At 58.5% G+C, this 17,228-nt stretch overlaps 1 long non-coding RNA gene across 1 annotated transcript; it reads right to left on the bottom strand.

The window, feature by feature from the left end:
* Positions 1 to 7,970: 7,970 nt before the first annotated feature.
* On the bottom strand, positions 7,971 to 10,041 carry LOC123392813. The gene is made up of 2 exons (XR_006607511.1): positions 9,599 to 10,041; positions 7,971 to 8,155 (listed from the first exon to the last, which is right to left on the bottom strand). It is a non-coding gene; the product is annotated as an uncharacterized LOC123392813 (long non-coding RNA).
* Between the last annotated feature and the right edge of the window lie 7,187 nt (positions 10,042 to 17,228).

Below are 17,228 nucleotides of genomic sequence, written 5' to 3'. Positions count from 1 at the left end.
AGACACCGCCCAACTTTCCATTTCAGCCAATGAAAACCCGAGGGCCGATCAAGCGACCGGGGGAAGCCTGCTTCCGCCCCTTCTCGCCCGCTCATCGATCTCAGCCAATGAGAAAGTAAAACTGGGCCAGGTTCCCACCCCTTCCTATGTCTCCTTCCAATGAGGACTCGGGGGCGGGCTCGAGGCACACTTCCGGCGCGTGGAGGGTCGGGTGTGGGAGTGCGCGCCGCACCTGCACGCACGGAAGTCCCCGAAGCGCCTCGGCCGCGGGGCTCGGGATGCGGGCGGGGGCGGGGGCCGACCCGCCGCGAGGCCCCGCGGGGCCGGGGCCGAGAGGACGGGGAGCAGCGGCTGCGGCTGACGGAGACCGGGGCGCAAGGGGACCGGGCTTCCCAGAGGACCTCGGAATGGACGGGGCGCGTGTCGGGGTCGGCGGCCGCACGGGCCGTGGAGGGGGTTTTCCGAGGAGAGGCCGCCCCCGTGGCGGCACCGCGGATGTCGCGCGTCCGCTTGTCCCCGGCCCTGCGCAGCGAGCTCGGTCTTCGGGAGGGGACTCTCCGCGCGGTCCGCGAGGTCCGCCGACAGGCCGGCGTGTCCCGGCAGAGCCCGGGGCGTGCGGTGCGCGGGGGTCAGTCCCGGCCCGGCGGGGGCCCTGGGGGGAGGCGAGGAGGGCTGTGGAAGGGGCTTCGTGTTTGCTCTAAAGATCCGGTCTGCTCACGGGACGGGGGGGGGGAGGGGGGCGGGGAGCAGGCTCCCCGCTGAGCAGGGGGCGCGACCCGGGGCTGCGTCCCCGGACCCTGGGGTCCTGAGCGCAGCAGAAGGCAGAGGCTTAACCGACGGAGCCCCCCGGGCGCCCCTGGGAAATGTTTTCTGTGGGCCCCGGGATCTGAACGTTGCTTTCTGGGCCCCCGGGTCAGTCTGGGAAGCACGCGGGAGGTCACAGTAGGTGTTCCCAGTTCCTCAGCCAGGACGGGGTCGGCCCCGCACCCTTCGAAGTGGACAGTAGTGTTCACTTTGGGCCACCAGGGGGCAGCAGAGCGTTCTCGCGGGCAACACCGCCACCTGGTGGTCACTGGTGCCCGTGACACCTGGAGGAAGGAGGAAGACGGGCGGGGGGCGCGGGGAACGGAGCCTCGCGACTGTCCTGCGCGGGGGGGTGCGGGGGAGGGGTCAGCAACCTGCTTCGGATCTCGTCCGGCCGCAGGGAGGCCACGCCCCTTCTCCGACCGACTTGCACGCATGCGCAGGTCCCGAAATCCTCCCACGGGTCCAGCCGCGCGCGCCCAAGTGCTGGAACCTCGGAGCGCGCCCAGGGGCTTCCGTTTTCCTCTTAGCCGCAAGCGGGCCGAACGGTTGCCCCGAACACTGGCCTTCCTGGTCGGCTCGGCATCCCAGAGCGGAACCAAACGAAATGCACGCAGGAGGGAGCTTCAGAGTTGCTTCACGAACAGCGTTCACGTTGCTAAGTTAAATGTTCTCCTACGCGCCAGGCGGAGGTACCTTTGCAGCGAAGCTAATAAAATCTAAACGCCAGGGCCCCTCGACTGCAGGTGCCTCTGGGAGGTGCCTAACCATCGTGTCCACACCGGCATGCGCTTTCATAAAATTCTTTAGAAGTAAGACATTTCGACCACAATTACCGACCTGGCCTGCCCTCCGTCGCCCCTGCCCTCGTGTTGGGAGGCATCCAAGGGGTCACAGGCATTTAAGGGACTTGACGAAGGGGAAGTGCAGCCGGGAGTCCGTTGGGTTTGGATTCCACGGAATACGCGTGTGGTCCACAGCCGGGCTGTTGCTGGCCATCCTGCGTGGGAATGACCCAGGAACACACGCCACCGTGATGGCACACGGAGGACGTGGTCCTGGCCAACCCTTGCAATGGAAGCTCTCTGTCCGGACGTGACAGCGCAGACTGAACAAGTACAAGTGTGACCTACATTTCTGTTTGGTTTTCATGGGAATCGCACAAAATAGGATTTCCTGGAATTCTGTGTAGGGCTCGATTCTGTAGCGGTACTGTGGGGAGCCTGCATGTCTGGGTGCAAAGTAGCGTGTTCTACGCTCTCCAGCATATCTGACCTCCGTTTGCTACAGCATTCTCTGTGCCAAGTTGCAAAGCTGAAAAAAAGGAGTTCTAACCAGCAGGAACAGAAGTCGGATTTTGATAGCCAGACTTTCCATCCTCTCTGCAGAAAACGTTACAGATTGTCCAGGGCCGGCTTGCTCAGTCTGAAGAGCGCGCACCGCTTGGTCTCCGGGTGGTGAGCTCCAGCTCCAAGTCAGGCATGGAGCTTACTTAAAATAACTACCAAAAAGAAAGTTTTTAAAGATTTTTTTATTTATTTGACACACAGCACAAGCAGGGGGAGCAGCAGCGGGAGAGGAGAAGCAGGCATCCCGCAGCTCAGAGAGCCCCATGTTGGGATGCTGGGCTCAATCTCAGGACCCTGGGATCATGACCTGAGCTGAAGGCAGGCATCTAACTGGCTGAGCCACCCAGATGCCCTCCCCCCCCAATTTTTTTTTTTTTTTAAGATTTTATTATTTGAGAGAGAGCGTGAGAGGGAGAAGGTCAGAGGGAGAAGCAGACTCCCCTCGGAGCTGGAGCCAGATGGGACTTGATCCTGGGCCTCCGGGATCATGACCTGAGCTGAAGGCAGTGGCTTAACCCACTGAGCCCCTCAGGTGCCCCCCAAAAAATGTTTAACAAAAATTACTGTACGTATGAGAAGGCGGACAACGAATATGTAGCTAAAGTATGTGGGAAAAGGCATTCTAGGGCGATGTCCAGCCTTTGATTAGTATAAATTTTTTTCCTGGATACTTAGATGTCATATAGAATTGTTTATCATTTGTCATAGGTTTTTTTTTCCCTCATTCTAAATAGTGATTTGCTTTTCCACCTAATTTTGTGTTCTTAATTTTGTATTCTTTGGTGTAGATGAGGACCTTACCAACGTGTACGCTTCCAGCACCAACGCCCAATCTCAGAACTGCCCCAAGCTGTTTCACTGTTACGTGGCAGCACGGGGTCATTCACAGCTTTCTAAATCCTAGCTCAAAGTGGGACCTCTGGGGACACCTGGGTGGCTCACTCCCTTAAGCGTCTTGGCTTAGGATCCTGGGATCAGCCCCGCCTTGGGCTTCCCTGCTCAGCGGGGAGACTGCCTCGCCATCTCCTCCTGCTGCTGCTCCCCTGCTTATGTTATCTCTCACTCTGACAAATAAATAAATAAAATCTTTTTTTTTTTTTTTAAAGCGAAACTTCTCGGGGTGCCAGGGTGGCTCAGTGGATTAAAGCCTCTGCCTTCAGCTCAGGTCATGATCTTGGGGTCCTGGGATTGAGCCTCGCATTGGGCTCTCTGCTGAGTGCAGAGCCTGCTTCCCCCTCTCTCTCTGCCTGCCTCTCTGCCTACTTGTGATCTCTGTCAAATAAATAAATAAAACTTGTTAAAAAGCGCGAAACTTCCCTTAGGATCTTTTCCAAAGTCTGTCCTGCCTGTCAGGGTGTCCTTCTGGCCCCTCCTTCCCACTCCACTCCGTCTCTCCCTCTCCCTGTCACTGTCCCCTCACTTGAACATGTATCCAAATAGCCATTGTGATGGTTTTCCTTGACCCATGAGGGTTTTTTTTAGAAATCTCTTGCTTGGGGCACCTGGGTGGCTCAGTGGGTGAAGCCTCTGCCTTCAGCTCAGGTCGTGATCCCAGACTCCTGGGATGGAGCCCTGCATCAGGCTCTCTGCTCAGCAGGAGCCTGCTCCCTCCTCTCTGCCTGTCTCTCTGCCTACTTGTGATCTGTCAAATAAATAAATAAAATCTTAAAAAAAAAAAAAAGTCTCTTGCTCGATATCCCTAAATTGGGGAATTTTAAAATTATCTTTTCCGTTCTTGACTTCTAGCTCAATTTCACAGTAGTCAGGGAACAAATTCTACATGATTTCAACCCTCTTTTAAAATGTTTTGGGACTTGCTGAGGCTCCTGGGTGACTCCGTCGGTTCAGCACCAGACTTTCAGTTTGGGCTCAGCTCATGATCTCGTGGCAGTGGGATGGAACCCAGAGACCAGCTCCGGGCTCAGTGCTCAGTCTGCGCGGGATTCTCTCTCCCTCTCCCTCCCCCTCAGCTTCTCCCCCGCCCCCTGCTTGGACTTGCTCTTAAATAAACAAACTAATGAATTAATTTTAAAAATTAAATTAAAATTGAAATGTATTGGGACTTGCTTTATGACCCAGCACACAGCCAGCCTTGTGAAGCATTCTGGATCCATCTGAAAACAATGTGGCAAGTGCGATGTCTTTTTTTTTTTTTTTTTTTAAAGATTTTATTTATTTATTTGACAGACAGAGATCACAAGTAGGCAGAGAGGAAGGCAGAGAGAGAGAGGGAGAAGCAGGCTCCCCATTGAGCAGAGAAGCCCGATGTGGGGCTCGATCCCAGGACTCTGGGATCATGACCTGAGCCGAAGGCAGACTCAGTAGGTTAAAGTGCGATGTCTTTTATCTTTCCTGGGTGTACATGCGTGTGGGCACCCACTGTGTGTGTGTGTGTGTGTGTGTGTGTGTGCGTGAACGCGCGCACACGCACGCATCTGCTCAGTCTCAGAGATGTGTTAAAATTTCCCACGTAATCATGACTTTGCCTCGTCTTCTCTCAGGTGTGTGATTTGGCTTTGTTTCTGTCTGAGGTCCGTGTGTTCGTGTACACGTAAATTTGGAAGTGTTAAGTGCACCTGACGAATGGGCCTTTAATGCTCATGAACTGTTCCTCTTCGTCTCTAAGAAAGTCTAAATTGCCACTACGGGAGGTTTGCTTTGGTTCATGATACAGTTTTATATATATATAGTTTTCTGTCATTTTACTTTCTGTGGGCTTTGATTTTTGTCTTTTTTAAGCAGGATGGAGTCTGGTCTTCCTCCTACTCCCCTCTGTTTTTGGTCCGGAGTATTTAATTGTGTTATATTTAAAGCAAAGCTGGTCTGTTCTGGTGTAAATCTTTTATATTCCTGACCCGCCTGTTCTGTCTTCCCCTCCCCTTTCACTTCCTCTTTTATGCTAATCATATTTTATTATTCTATTTTCCCTCTAATAAATAGCTGTAAGTGCTTTTACTGGTTACCCTAGAGATTATCGAATGAATCCTTGTTCTATTAAAGTCAAACATAAATTAGTGCTCTCACTGTTTCCACAACAATGCAAAGACAGGTTTAGACCTCTCTTGCCTTTTGTGCCATTGTAACCGTGTGTATATACGTATGTTTTAATATATTACATATGAAATATATATTACGAGAGTATTATATATGAAAAATAAATCTACTTTTAAATCAACTTTATTGAGGTATAATTTATATGCAATGAAATAGACCCCGTTTAAGTGTGTTTTTCAGTCTGTCTACAAACATGAGTGTAATCACCACCTCGATTGTGAAAGAGAATATTTCCGTCACCCAAGAAATTCCCTGGTGCCCTTTGCAGTGAATCACCCTGCCAAGTGGGCTGGTCGCGTGGAGAGCTCAGGGCTCACGTGGACATGTTAGGCGATGCTGGTGACTTCCCTCCGGAGACCACCCACGAGGGGAAATTTCTCCACGAAGGAGGTAGAATGGGTCCTGGACAGTCAAGGGGGAAAAAGACAAATGATGCCCAAATGATACCCCAAGGGGTCCTTTCTCAGGAATAGAAACACCAGGAATTTGGGTGTCACCCTGGACTCCCCAGGCTCCCCGGTCCCCCAGCCCATCCACTGCTGTGTGGCCCGCTCCGTCCCCTGAATCAGAGCGCCATGTTCTCTTCCCTCCCCGTCCATCACCCCGGACAGCTCACGTCCCCTGTCAGCGTCCCCCTGCCCGCAAACAGCCCCTCACTGGTGTCTGACGTGCTTCCTCCACGCATAATGATACTCCATACCCAGGGTTCAAAATCCAAAGGACGCTAAACCTACGAAGAGAAAAGCCCCTCCAACTCCTTTCCCCAGACACGAAGATTGACTCATCTTATCAGTTTCTTGTTTCTCTTGTTTATCTCCCTGAAGATAATCTGCAGGGTTCTAAGCAACACTATATATATTATATGCATATTTTATGTTCCTCCACCCCCTTTATTAAAGTGAGCCGCTAACCCACACAGTTGTTACTCTGTTTCTCTCTAGTAAACATTTGCACGTGATTTCCTGGCTCTCCTGGGGAGATACTAGGACCCTTGATCTATCCAAGCCAGCTATACATTAGTGACCGCAAACGACAGCTCGGGTCCCCGCCCCTCCGCACCGTCCTTCCTCGCCGGACAGTGGACCACGGGGATGACCCCCGGGATGACCCCCCCGCACACCGGTCAATCCACACGGCGCTTCCTCATTTTTCGGACCGGACGCCCGCTCTCCCGCTGGACGGTTGGCCCCGGTTTCCTTCCAGCCCTCTCTGCGGGATACTTCGGTTGTTTCCGACCTTTGGCAAACGCGGTGCAGCCATGGATCACTGCGGTGTGTCCTCGCGCGCTGCCGGCTCGAAGGGCGTGTGCACCTGTGACTCCGCGGCCGGTGGCGGACGGCTCCCCGCTCCCGGCCTGCTCGGTTTATCATCGCTCCCTGGGTGAGGCCCGGCCGGCTCCGGGTCGCGGGGTCTTCCCCCAGCACCGGCCTGCCGGGGTTCCCGACACCCAGGAGCTCTTCATCTGGAGCGGCTGCCTGACCCCCTTGGGGCAGCCTCCGCTCCGGCCGGGTTCAGGGCCTCCCCGCGTTCCCCCTGCAGAAGCCAGGGGGCGCTGCTTCCCCTCGGTCGCAAATCCAACCCCCCACCACACCCCCGCCGCCCCCCCCCCCACCCGCTGGCCGCCTCACCCCTGCTGCCCTTCCCTATCGGCAGGGAGTCTGGGGGTCCAGCGCCCCCTGATTTTCCCGACGCCTTCCCACCAGACAGCTTTTGTGCTTCCCCCCCCTCCAAATTCCTGGCAAACCCTCCCCGGGACTGCCCTACCCTGTCCCTCAGCTCAGGGTGACCTCTAAGAAGGGGTGTCCTCGCACTCTGAGGCCCCTGCATGGGGCACACGGGCTACCCCCTGTCCCTCCACCCCGTGTTCCTTGCCGGTTTCCCACGGAGACAGACGTGTCATCAGGATCCCTCAGCATGCGACGGGGCACCAGCCTGAGCCTGGCTGGTCTGAGGGCTCAGGGACCCTCAGAAGCCAGGAATGACCTGTGCAGTCAAGTGTGCCAGCATTTTGGGGCCACAGCCTGGAAGAAGGGACGGAGGGAGAGGGCAGAGGGTGCGGGGAGCGCAGGCGGAGGTGCTGCCAGGGCTGTGGGTCAGGTCCCAGGAGAAAGGTCAAAGCCAGGACACCCCTCGACCGGGTGGGCGGGGCTTGCCTTCAGATTAGAAAGACTTTGGGCAGAAGTTCTTTAAAGTTCTACTTTGGACAAGACTGTGCCTCAGTTCTACCCCTGGGAGGGACACTTGGCACCCAGTGTTTACATGGGAAGTGCTCATAATGGACCAAGGGTGCCATTTGGGATGGGCCTTCCAGTCTGATCAGATCAGACGGTGGGCTGGCAGGGCCCTTCTGTCTTCCCCAAGGGTGGGGGTGCTGCCCTTCTGGTGCAGCTCTGGGCTGCGGTCCCTGGCATCCTCTCACTGATGTGGGGGGCAAGGGGCCTAGGGTCATGGCCCGTGCAGGCTCAGGTCAAGGGGCAAAAGAATAGAAAGCACTCCTCATCCCCAGCCCCATCTGTCACAACCTCTGAACCCCCACAGCCTTTTGGGATGGGGAGGACCAGGCTCATTAATTTGTCTGCCTACCCACCCAACCACCCACCCATCTAACCAACCACCCATCCATCCGTCCGTCCATCCTTCTAACCAACCACCGTCCACCCGTCCACCAGGCACACATCGCCCACCCACCCATTGACCCACTGAAAGTATCTATGTGCCGAGTGCTGGGAAGCAGTGGAGGCCCGCACGGAACGTTCTCAGCGGTGGCACGTCCGAGTTATTTACTGACGGTCATGATCAGCATCACGTGGGATCGTCACAGGGACCCGCGAGTCGTGCTCGTGGGGGCTGAGGCTGGAATGGAGGAGTGAGTCGGTGAGAACTTGAGGGAACCGCCTTCCGGGCAGAGGGAGCCCCGTTCCAAGAGCCCAGAGGCAGGCAAGGCCCATCTGGGAGAAAGAAGAGAAGGGCGTGGGCTTCCAGAGCTGCCGCCTCTGGGTGCCCTGTGGCTAACCCCTGGGAGAAACCCCGCCGCCCAGGCTCTCCCACAGCCCTGCAGGTCCCTCGGGCTCCAGCCCAGATCAGGGCCCCCTGGCGTTGCTGGCCTCCGCGGAGGGGCCTCTCCACCTGGACTGCGAGCCATTCAGGCCTGGGCTCCTGTTCTCAAGCCTGTGTTCAGCAAACACCAAGGCCACACTGTAACCCTCAGCTTTTTACAGATCGTAAAATTTGCCATTTTAACCATTTCTATGTATACAGTTCAGTGGTGTTAAAAGTACCCACTTGATGTGGGGGTGGGGGACAGCCACCAGCACCAAAACACCCAAATCTCTCCCATCTGGCAAAACCGAAACTCTGGTCCTATTAAACCAGCTCCCCGGGGCTCCTGGGTGGCTCAGTGGGTTGAGCCGCTGCCTTCGGCTTAGGTCATGATCTCAGGGTCCTGGGATCGAGTCCCGCATCAGGCTCTCTGCTCAGCGGGGAGCCTGCTTCCTCCTCTCTCTCTCTGCCTGCCTCTCTGCCTACTTGTGATCTCTCTCTGTCAAATAAATAAATAAATTCTTAAAAAAACAAAAAACCAGCTCCCCATCCCCCCGCCCCGGCCCTTTTTGAGGCGGAGTAGTATTCCGGTGTAGGAATAGACCAGGCGTGCACCATGCCTCTGGGAAGCCTTGTTCCTGGTTCAGCCTCTTGGGGCCAAGCACACGGCCAACAGGCAGGTGAGTTTTGGCAAAACTCTAGAGTGAAGGGAGCGTAGACCTCGTCTTGACCACCTCTCTTTCTGGTGCAACTCAAGGCCCCAGAGGAAGAAAGGGTTTTCCCCCAATGTCACAGGGGGCTTCCGAGGAGTTCCAACCAGGGATTTAAACAGTCCACACTAGCTGGCCTCACCGTCCCCCGACGCATGACCTCTGCAAGCTTCCCCAGATAAAGCAGGAGAGGCAGCCAAACACTAGGACAGCGGGACATTTGGCCCTGTGTGCCGTGTACCGTGTGAGCCCTTGTCTGAAAGTCACTTCCATTCCAACCAGAGCCTCACCCCCCCTCCTCTGGGCCTTGGATTAGAGACCAGAGTCTGTCTGGGACCACTTGTGGGGGCCTTGTGCATGCCGGGTCTCCAGGGCAGCTCTCATTTTACAGACAAGCAATGGGCCCAGGGCAGAGAAAGGACTTGTCCCGGGTGACAGAGTCCAGCCTAAGGCCCGAGCTCAAAGCCCATCGTTTACACCGGCGGAGGAAGCCGGCTCTCACTGCCCCAGCCTCCTCCCCATGTCCAGAGCTCTCGGGAGATGGAGTCGGCGCCCTAGGGCAGCCCAGGTCTGGCCCATCTCCAGCCTGGAGAGTCAGGATCACCTCTGAAGACGTCCCCAGAGCTGATGTGGGGGTGTCACCTTTGGCCTATCCCTGTCCTCCCTGGGGGAGGCTCAGGCACCATCAATGGCATCATGGCTCCTCCAGGCTCTTCCTGGCCCCCATGAGGACAGGTGCCTTCTCTTCCTCCGCAAGGCTTGCAGGCCACGCCGGCGGGGGGCACCGGGGGTGGCAGGCATCAGTGGGTACCCTCCGGTGAACTTTCTGCGGAAGCCCCTGCCCTTCCCTTTCTGCTGTCCCTGCGAGGGGCGGAGACAGGACGGCAGCAGCACCCGTGGCTGCGGGTGCTTCCTCTGTGTCCCGCTGGCTGCGTGGTGGCGGGCCCTGGGCAGGGCCACCCAACGGCCTGTCTCTCTCAGCCAGACTTCCTCGAGGCCAGGCCTCCGCGCCCCACACCTGCAGCAGCCCCCCTCAGCTTTAGAAGGTTTATCTGCCAGAGGGGCTTTGAGGGCGGGGAGCGGGGCCCCTTATCTCCCTGCCAGGGCCCTGCCCTACGGTTGGGGCTTTGTAATCTGACATTGTGATTTTTTCACCCCTGTCCCTACCCACCCCCCACCGGGAGGGAAGATTTGCTGAATCATCCCGGGGAGGTGGTTGCAGGGGGCTGGGGGCGAGGCAGCTGGAGGGCAGTGATAAGTCTGAGGCTGGGCAGGGGGGCGCTGGGGGCCGGCCTGGAGGAAACCCAGGGCTGTGACGGTTTCCAGCTAAGATTGTTGGCTCCTGCAGAGCTGCCTCCCGGACGCTCCGCTCTGGAAGCCCCAGTCTCCCTCCCAAAGGAGGCCAGAGGACTGGGCCGCAGGTGGGCTGCCTGAGAGCCACCGGGGCCTGGCTGTGGGACCCTGAGCCCCCACAGGACGGCTCCCAGGACCATCTAAAGCACTCGAGCTTTATACATTGGGCCCTTGCGGCCCAAGAAGGGCACGAGCTGGCCCCCAGACCCCCAGCAGGTTGGGAGTGGAGCCAGGGGCTGACCTGAGGCCTTTGTCTCCGAGGGCCTTAGTACCACTGGTTCCTTGGCTTGGGGCAGGATGTATCAAACCCTTTTTGTCTTTCAGATGTCTGCTTCCTCCAGGAAGACTCCTCTGGCCCCAGGGTCTGGGCTTGGTAGCCCCTTGGCCTCCTACAGTCCCCTAGGTGCCCCTTCTCCTAGGTCTTACCCCACCAGGGCCCAGAGTGCACACCCAGCGAATGCTGTGGAACGGAGATTCGGGTTCTCTCCTCCTGACCCCAAGAGTTTCCCTCTCTTGGGACTAAAAGTCTGAGATCTGCAAGAGGGGAGGAGAGCCCCGGAGGGTGTGGGCAGGCCCCCGGCCCTGTCTCTGCCGCAGAGCTGAGCCAGGGGCAGGGAGAGGTGGTCTCTCCCTGCACGGTGCCCTTCACTCCTCCTGCACGGCGGTCTGACTTTCAGACGTCTGGAAGAGACAGTTATGCCCCCAGCATTGGCAGTGGGCTGTTCACAGAGACAGGGGTCCTGCTGGACACCCGTCGTGGGAGGGTCTGGACCAGAGGCCAGGCTGGATGATCCGGGACTTCCCCAGAATGCTCTCTGCTCCCTGATTTCTGATTCCCCCCAGCGTGTGGTGGGCGACCGCAGGCCGGGGCAGAGGGGTGATGGACGCCCCTGAGTCAGTGGCCACATCCCCTGCCGCTCCCAAAAGGGGCTTCTGGGGCAGGAAGAGCTGCCCGCGGTGGTCGCTTGGCTGCCTTCCTGCTGTCCAACTGAGCCCAGAGATAAGTCGTTGCTGGGCTGAGGGAGGCCTGGGGGCTCGGGCCTTCCCCAGAAATCATGTCAGGGTTCCTGGTGCGGAGGAAGGAGCCTGAGGGCCACGATAACCCCTTTATTTTTAAGAGCTCTGGGAGGAAGTCCCAAGTCACCCTTTGCAGAAATAGCTCCGAGCTCCATTCTGGTGTCCGTCTCCAGCTGTCAGCGGGGACAGCCCAGGAGAGGAGCCCGGGTCAGTCCTCGCGACAGCAGGGCGGACACCTGGGCCCTGGGAGCCCGTGGAGCCCGGGCCTGTCCTCCGAGGTCAGAGCCACCAGCCAGTCGGGAGCTCCTCGGAACAGCCTGTGGGAAGAGCAGTGGCTCTGGGCCCAGCTGTGTGCGCAGGGGCTGGCCCTGGTGACCGCCTGGGGACCTGCAAGTCACTTCACCCCTCCTCCACCCCCGCCTCCGTGTCCTCCCCAGGAACACTGGGGTGATGGTGCCTCGCCCACGGAGTCCCTTTCCGCGCGTGCTCGCCTCGTTGCCCGCAGTACCACAGTCTAGCTCATTGCCAGGAGCGCCCAGCACAGGCCACAAGGAGGAGGTGGGCGCCACCTTTCTGTCTTCCTCCACTGCAGGCCGCGCCCCGTGTGGGGACCCTCGCCAGCCCCCATGTGCCCCACGGGCCCTTGCATGGGCAAGCTGCCCGGGGCCACGCCCACCCCTCAATCCCCTTCTTTGAGAGTTGGAGAGAGGAAATCTGGAACTCTGGGACCCTGGGGCAGACAGTCTAGAGACTCCCAAGGCCACGGGTGTCATTTTACAGAAGGGGAGGCCCTGAAGCGGGGGCCAGAGTGGTGTTGCAGCCTCCTGACACCTTGCCTGGGGCTCTCTCCGTCCCCACCTCTCTCTTATAGGAGGCGACTAGCCCCTCTCGGGGAGGCCCGCCCGGGCCACCCGTGGGACGGGAGGTCCCCGTGTCACCCTCACTCCTGTTCTGTCCCTCCTCAGCGACCCCACTGAGCTCCAGGAGGACAGATGTGGTGTCAGAATACCCCACGGGCCTAGCTGGTGCCTGGCAGGTGGCACGCATCCGTCTGTGCCTCTGGAAGGTCATGGGCCTGGACAGGGCACCCTAGGGAGCATGGCGTCCACTCTGTAAACACAGGCCTGGCTGTCCGCTGGTGCCCCAGGCTGGGCAGAGGCGAGGTCCCTGCTGGCTACCCCGCCCCCACGAGCTCTTGCTCTCTCTTCTCCCTCTTAAACGAATCACCTTTCTCCCCACCCCCACCCCCTCCTGCCAAAAAACCCCCACATCATGGAAAACCCAGAAGAAGTCTTTCTAGAAAAGGGAATTTTAAAAATCTATGGTGATGCCGCCCTCGCCCTCCAGTGTAGCCCCGCAGACCTTGGGGTTCGCTTGACCCCCGATGGGGAGTTTTGCTGCTGAGGTCAGGCTGTCTGTGCCCCGAGCTAGGGCCGGGGAGCCGGACTCCGGCAGGAGCGGCTTCTCCGTACAGGTGGAGAGCTGGTCTTGCCGCCTCTCCCGACCTGAGGGTGGCATTCAGCCTCTCATCCCCACTACCCTTCGTCTACACTCGCTGAGACTCCGTTTCCTTTCGCGAGGGAGGGATGATGAGGTATGTGGCTCCAGGCTGGGCGTTCGGCGCCTGACCTGAGCCCGACTCTCACCCCGAGACTGCAGGTGGGAATAGGAAAGAAATGCCCTCCTGTTCCCTTATGTGTTCGGGGATAAAGAACCTTCCAGAAAAAGGCCTTGCAGAAGGGCTAGGCAGCATCAGCACCGCTCTGTGCCCGGGGAGAAGCAGGGTGTCCACTCTGCACCCGATGGGGCTAATCCTTCCCCTCCAAGGAAGCCCAGGGGGCCTCTTCCTCCCTGGCTCTTGTCGTTGGGGTGAAGTGGTTGCAAGTCTCTCTCTCCCTCTCTGTCCTGCTCCCCTTTTCCCGCTCTCTGGGCCGCAGGCCCTTGATAACACTTGGAAGGCGCTATCAGCCGGGAGCGCCCTCCTGCCCGAGCCCACCGGCGTGCTCCATACGGACGGTTGGCAGCAGGCACCGCCTGATAAAGTTATCAGGCCAAGCCTGAGCTCCGCTGCTCTGTCCGCGCTCCTGCCTCAGATTTCCCTCCTCCTGCTTTCCTGCCGCTGCTCCTCCTGCGTGGGAACCCCGCGTCCTGCCTGGCTCCTGGCCGGGGGCCCCCCGGAAGCTGGACACCAGGGAGGTGGGTGGGAGGGAACAGCCCCCCACCAGGGCCAGGAGGAAGAGCTGCGTGTCTGGGGTCTGCTTCCGTTGCTCCCAAGCCAGGGGCCTCCCCTTCGGGGTCCCACCCCACCTGTCACGGAGGAGCCAGGGGCCCTGAGGGGGTCGACCAGCCATCCTAGCCTTAACTGGACACCTGCTAGGGGCTGGGCCCCAAGCTGAGTGTTGGGACAAGGGATTGGACCCAGTGCCCTCTGCGAGGTGGCTCACAGGCTTGGGGGGCAGGGGCAAGGCCTCTAGCACTTGGCAGGAGAAAGGAACCGCCTGTGGTGCTGGGCACAGACGCATAAGGGAGCCCTGGGCCGGCAGCTGGGGGAGGGGCAGAAAGGCAAACCTCAAAGCAGGGAAAGGATGTTTGAGCCGAGGGAGCCTTTTTTTCCTGCCAGTGATAATGTTATCATGCGTGCCCACTACAGAAGAATAAAACACACACACTGAAAACTACGGGGGAAGGAGCGCACACGACGCCTTTACTCAGCAGCAGCTCGTGGCGCGTCGATACGCTGCCGCTTATCCTCGCAAACTTCCTCCCGTGTGCGCAAGGGACCAAGTGGAATCGGGTGGTGATTTTCAGACCGCTGCTCCACTGCAGATACCGTGAACAGCTTCCTCTGTTGACACATTTATTCTGCAAAATCTATTTTCTCTTCCATTTTTTTCAGTCGAAAAATATAAACACACGCACACGCACACACACGCACGCACACGCACGCACACACACCGATCCAAGTTTCCTTCGGAAATAGCCCCGAGGGTGCAGCCCAGATATCCTTCCCAGCCCCCAAAGGCGGCTGTGATCGTTGGTTTGGTGGATTCTCTTCAGATCCGTTTCCTTAAGGGTCTGCAAAGGTACGACGCTGCCTTGTTGTTAGGGAACCAACGAGCTGTGCTGAAACAGGCATCTGGCTCCGGGCAGACCCGGGGCCCCGGCAGGCCCGTCCTTCCAAGGCACCCAGGCCTGTCTCAGTGGCTGGGTGCAGCCCGTCGTCCGGACGCACCGCACCGCCGCTCACACAGTCCAACCTTCTCCTCTCACGGGAGCTCAGGGTGGTTCCGGGCTTTCTCCCCCCACTGCCAGTGGGCTCCAGAAGATGCTCTTGCGGCTGATCTGAGCACCCACCCGTGACTATTTCCTTCATGAGAACTCCTGGAGTGAACTGGAGGTCATGGGCAGAGCACATGTGGCTGACAACTTTCAGGCACTGGAGCTGGGTTTGAGGCTGAGAGAGGGTTCCCGGGAGGCAAGAGGGCGCTCCTGGCAGAGGGAACCCTGTGGGCAAAGATGCGTGTCTGAGGCACTGAGAGTTCTCTGAAGGCCTTCCGGGAGGAAGACATTGCTGCTTGGTTTAGAATTCCGGGAAAGTGGCTCAGAATGACCTTGCCATTATTCCGTGTGTCTCCCCTTTCTTCTTGGGGAGCCCTCCACTCCCTGACCAGCCTGGGCCACACCGCCCGCCCACGCACCCGTCCACTGGGTCCTCTCTCTGAAGCTGAAATGTCTCTTGGGCTCCTTGCCTGCTCTCCAGATCAGTCAAGGGCTTGGGTGTCTTTAGAACATTCTGGTGGGTCTTGGGTCCCTTGTGCTGTCTGGGGCTGGCACCAGGCTCTGTCCCGCCATGAGTGGCCAGTGGGCTTCATAGACCTCTGGCCAGCCCAGATTTTCATCATTCTCTGGTCGCGTCTCCTCGATCCCCTGCCCACCCCCACCCCTTTATCTGCCCCGCTCCTTCCCTCTGGGGTGGTGTGTCCCCACACTGAGCGGGAGCCCATCCAGGGCAGTGGGGGCTAGGTCATGGGGAAGGGCTAGGGTTTCATTTGAGGGGATGGAGGCATGTACATCTGGTTTCTCGGGAACGTTCAGAATAGGTCCTATTCTTCTAGATGCTTCCACTTCCTCCCCTGCCCAGGCCCTGCCTGTTCACCTCAGTCCCTCTACTTCTTCCAGGCCACCCCGCCTCACTCTGTGGGGGGACAGGCGGGGACAGGCCGGTGTCCACTCAGCCAACACAGAAGCCTGGGCTGACCCTGGAAGACACATTTCCATCGTTATCAGTTATTTCCATGGAGGGTTCTGCTGGGCACCTCCCACTTTGTCCGTCAGGGGCCCGGGTCCCAGCTGGGGCCCCGGCGGGCTGCTGTGTGGGATGTGGCCATGTCCCGGGGTGATGTGGCCTGACGCTGCCACCGCTAACTGGACATTTTATCTGAACATTAATTCAGTTGTTGCATTCCGTTCCCTAACGCAGCTGATTTATTTTAGTATTAAAGCGTGCTCTTGGGGCGCCTGGGTGGCTCAGTGGGTTAAGCCGCTGCCTTTGGCTCAGGTCATGATCTCAGAGTCCTGGGATCGAGTTCCGCATCGGGCTCTCTGCTCAGTGGAGAGCCTGCTTCCCTCTCTCTCTCTCTGCCTGCCTCTCTATCTACTTGTGATTTCTGTCAAATAAATAAATAAAATCTTTAAAAAAAAAAAAAAAGCGTGCTCTTAACATTGCTAACTTTGTTACCCACTGCTGAGCAAATCGCTGTGCCGGTGCAGCTGCTGGGGACATCTGGAGGTCTCCCGAGGCCCAGCCGCAGCCCCCCAGCCCTCAGCTGGGCCAGGGAGCCGTCACCCTGTCATTTCGGAGGCCACAACGTGCCCTGGATTCTATATAAACAGAGTGCCCTAGAGTTGTGCCATCCGTCCCACAGCCCTGGGGGAAAGGCCACTAGCCTGGCTTCCAAGGGACCTTGTTGCTAATGGGCAGTGTGTGACTTGGGCCATGTCCTCCCCCTCTGGGTGTCTGTCCCCTTACGTGGCAGAGGCAGGCCGTGGGCGGTCACCACAGGGCTTGACAGTGTCTTTCCAGTTTACACATGTTCACTCGGTGGGGACTTCAGAGCAGATAGGCAGCAGAGGGGGCCGCAGGTGGAGGATGGGACCGTGACGTTCCTGTGCACACCTGCCGAGCCCCCTGCTCCTGACAGAATCTGGACGGGGCGCTCATGGCCTGCAAAGTGCTGGCCTCTGTGAGCCTCCTCCAGGGAGCGCAGCCCTGCCCTGACGCCTGTCCTTCCTGTGACAGCCCTGGGAGGGCTTGGGGTTGGGAAGGGGCAAGCGGCTTTACTCTCAGGCTCAGGCACACGCAGAGCAGCCCACAATCCCCCACGGGAGCCCTGAGCCGGGGGCCTTCCATAATGGGGCTGAATCCTCCCCCGGGGAGCAGCGTTCACCTGCCCCACCCTGGCCTCCTTTCTCAGCTATGTGCAAATGGGGTTCTGGCCTCCAGGGCTCCAAGGCTGCTGTGGCCCCCAACCCCCACAGCGTGTGGGCCCTCGGTGGGGGCGCTGATCACTGGAGCCTCCGCGGACGAAGAAAGGCGCATTGTCTCACCCAGTTTCTCTTCCTCGCCCTGCCCTGCTGCAGAAGTGGCCAAAATCCTAATAGTGGTGTGGTTTTGTTTAGCAAACAAAGAGCATGCAAAGCAGTTCCCATCCGTGTGTGTGTGTGTGTGTGTGTGTGTGCACGCGCGCGCGGGCACACCCAGCACCCTTCCTTGTCCCTGGAACCCAGGACTGGCCCCGATGTGTGGCTCCCTGTCTCTGGGCTCCACTGCGTCCATGGAGAGGAGGAGAGGAGGGAACACGTGGTCTCCAAGGCTTTGTTGCGAACCCCCACAAACGGGGAG

This window comes from Mustela putorius, unplaced genomic scaffold, assembly GCF_011764305.1.
Source record: "Mustela putorius furo isolate JIRA1106 unplaced genomic scaffold, ASM1176430v1.1 tig00000596_pilon_pilon_pilon, whole genome shotgun sequence".
In the NCBI taxonomy this organism is placed as follows: domain Eukaryota; kingdom Metazoa; phylum Chordata; class Mammalia; order Carnivora; family Mustelidae; genus Mustela; species Mustela putorius.
Note: the sequence above shows the minus strand (reverse complement) of the source record. Positions and strands in the feature narration are given on the sequence as shown.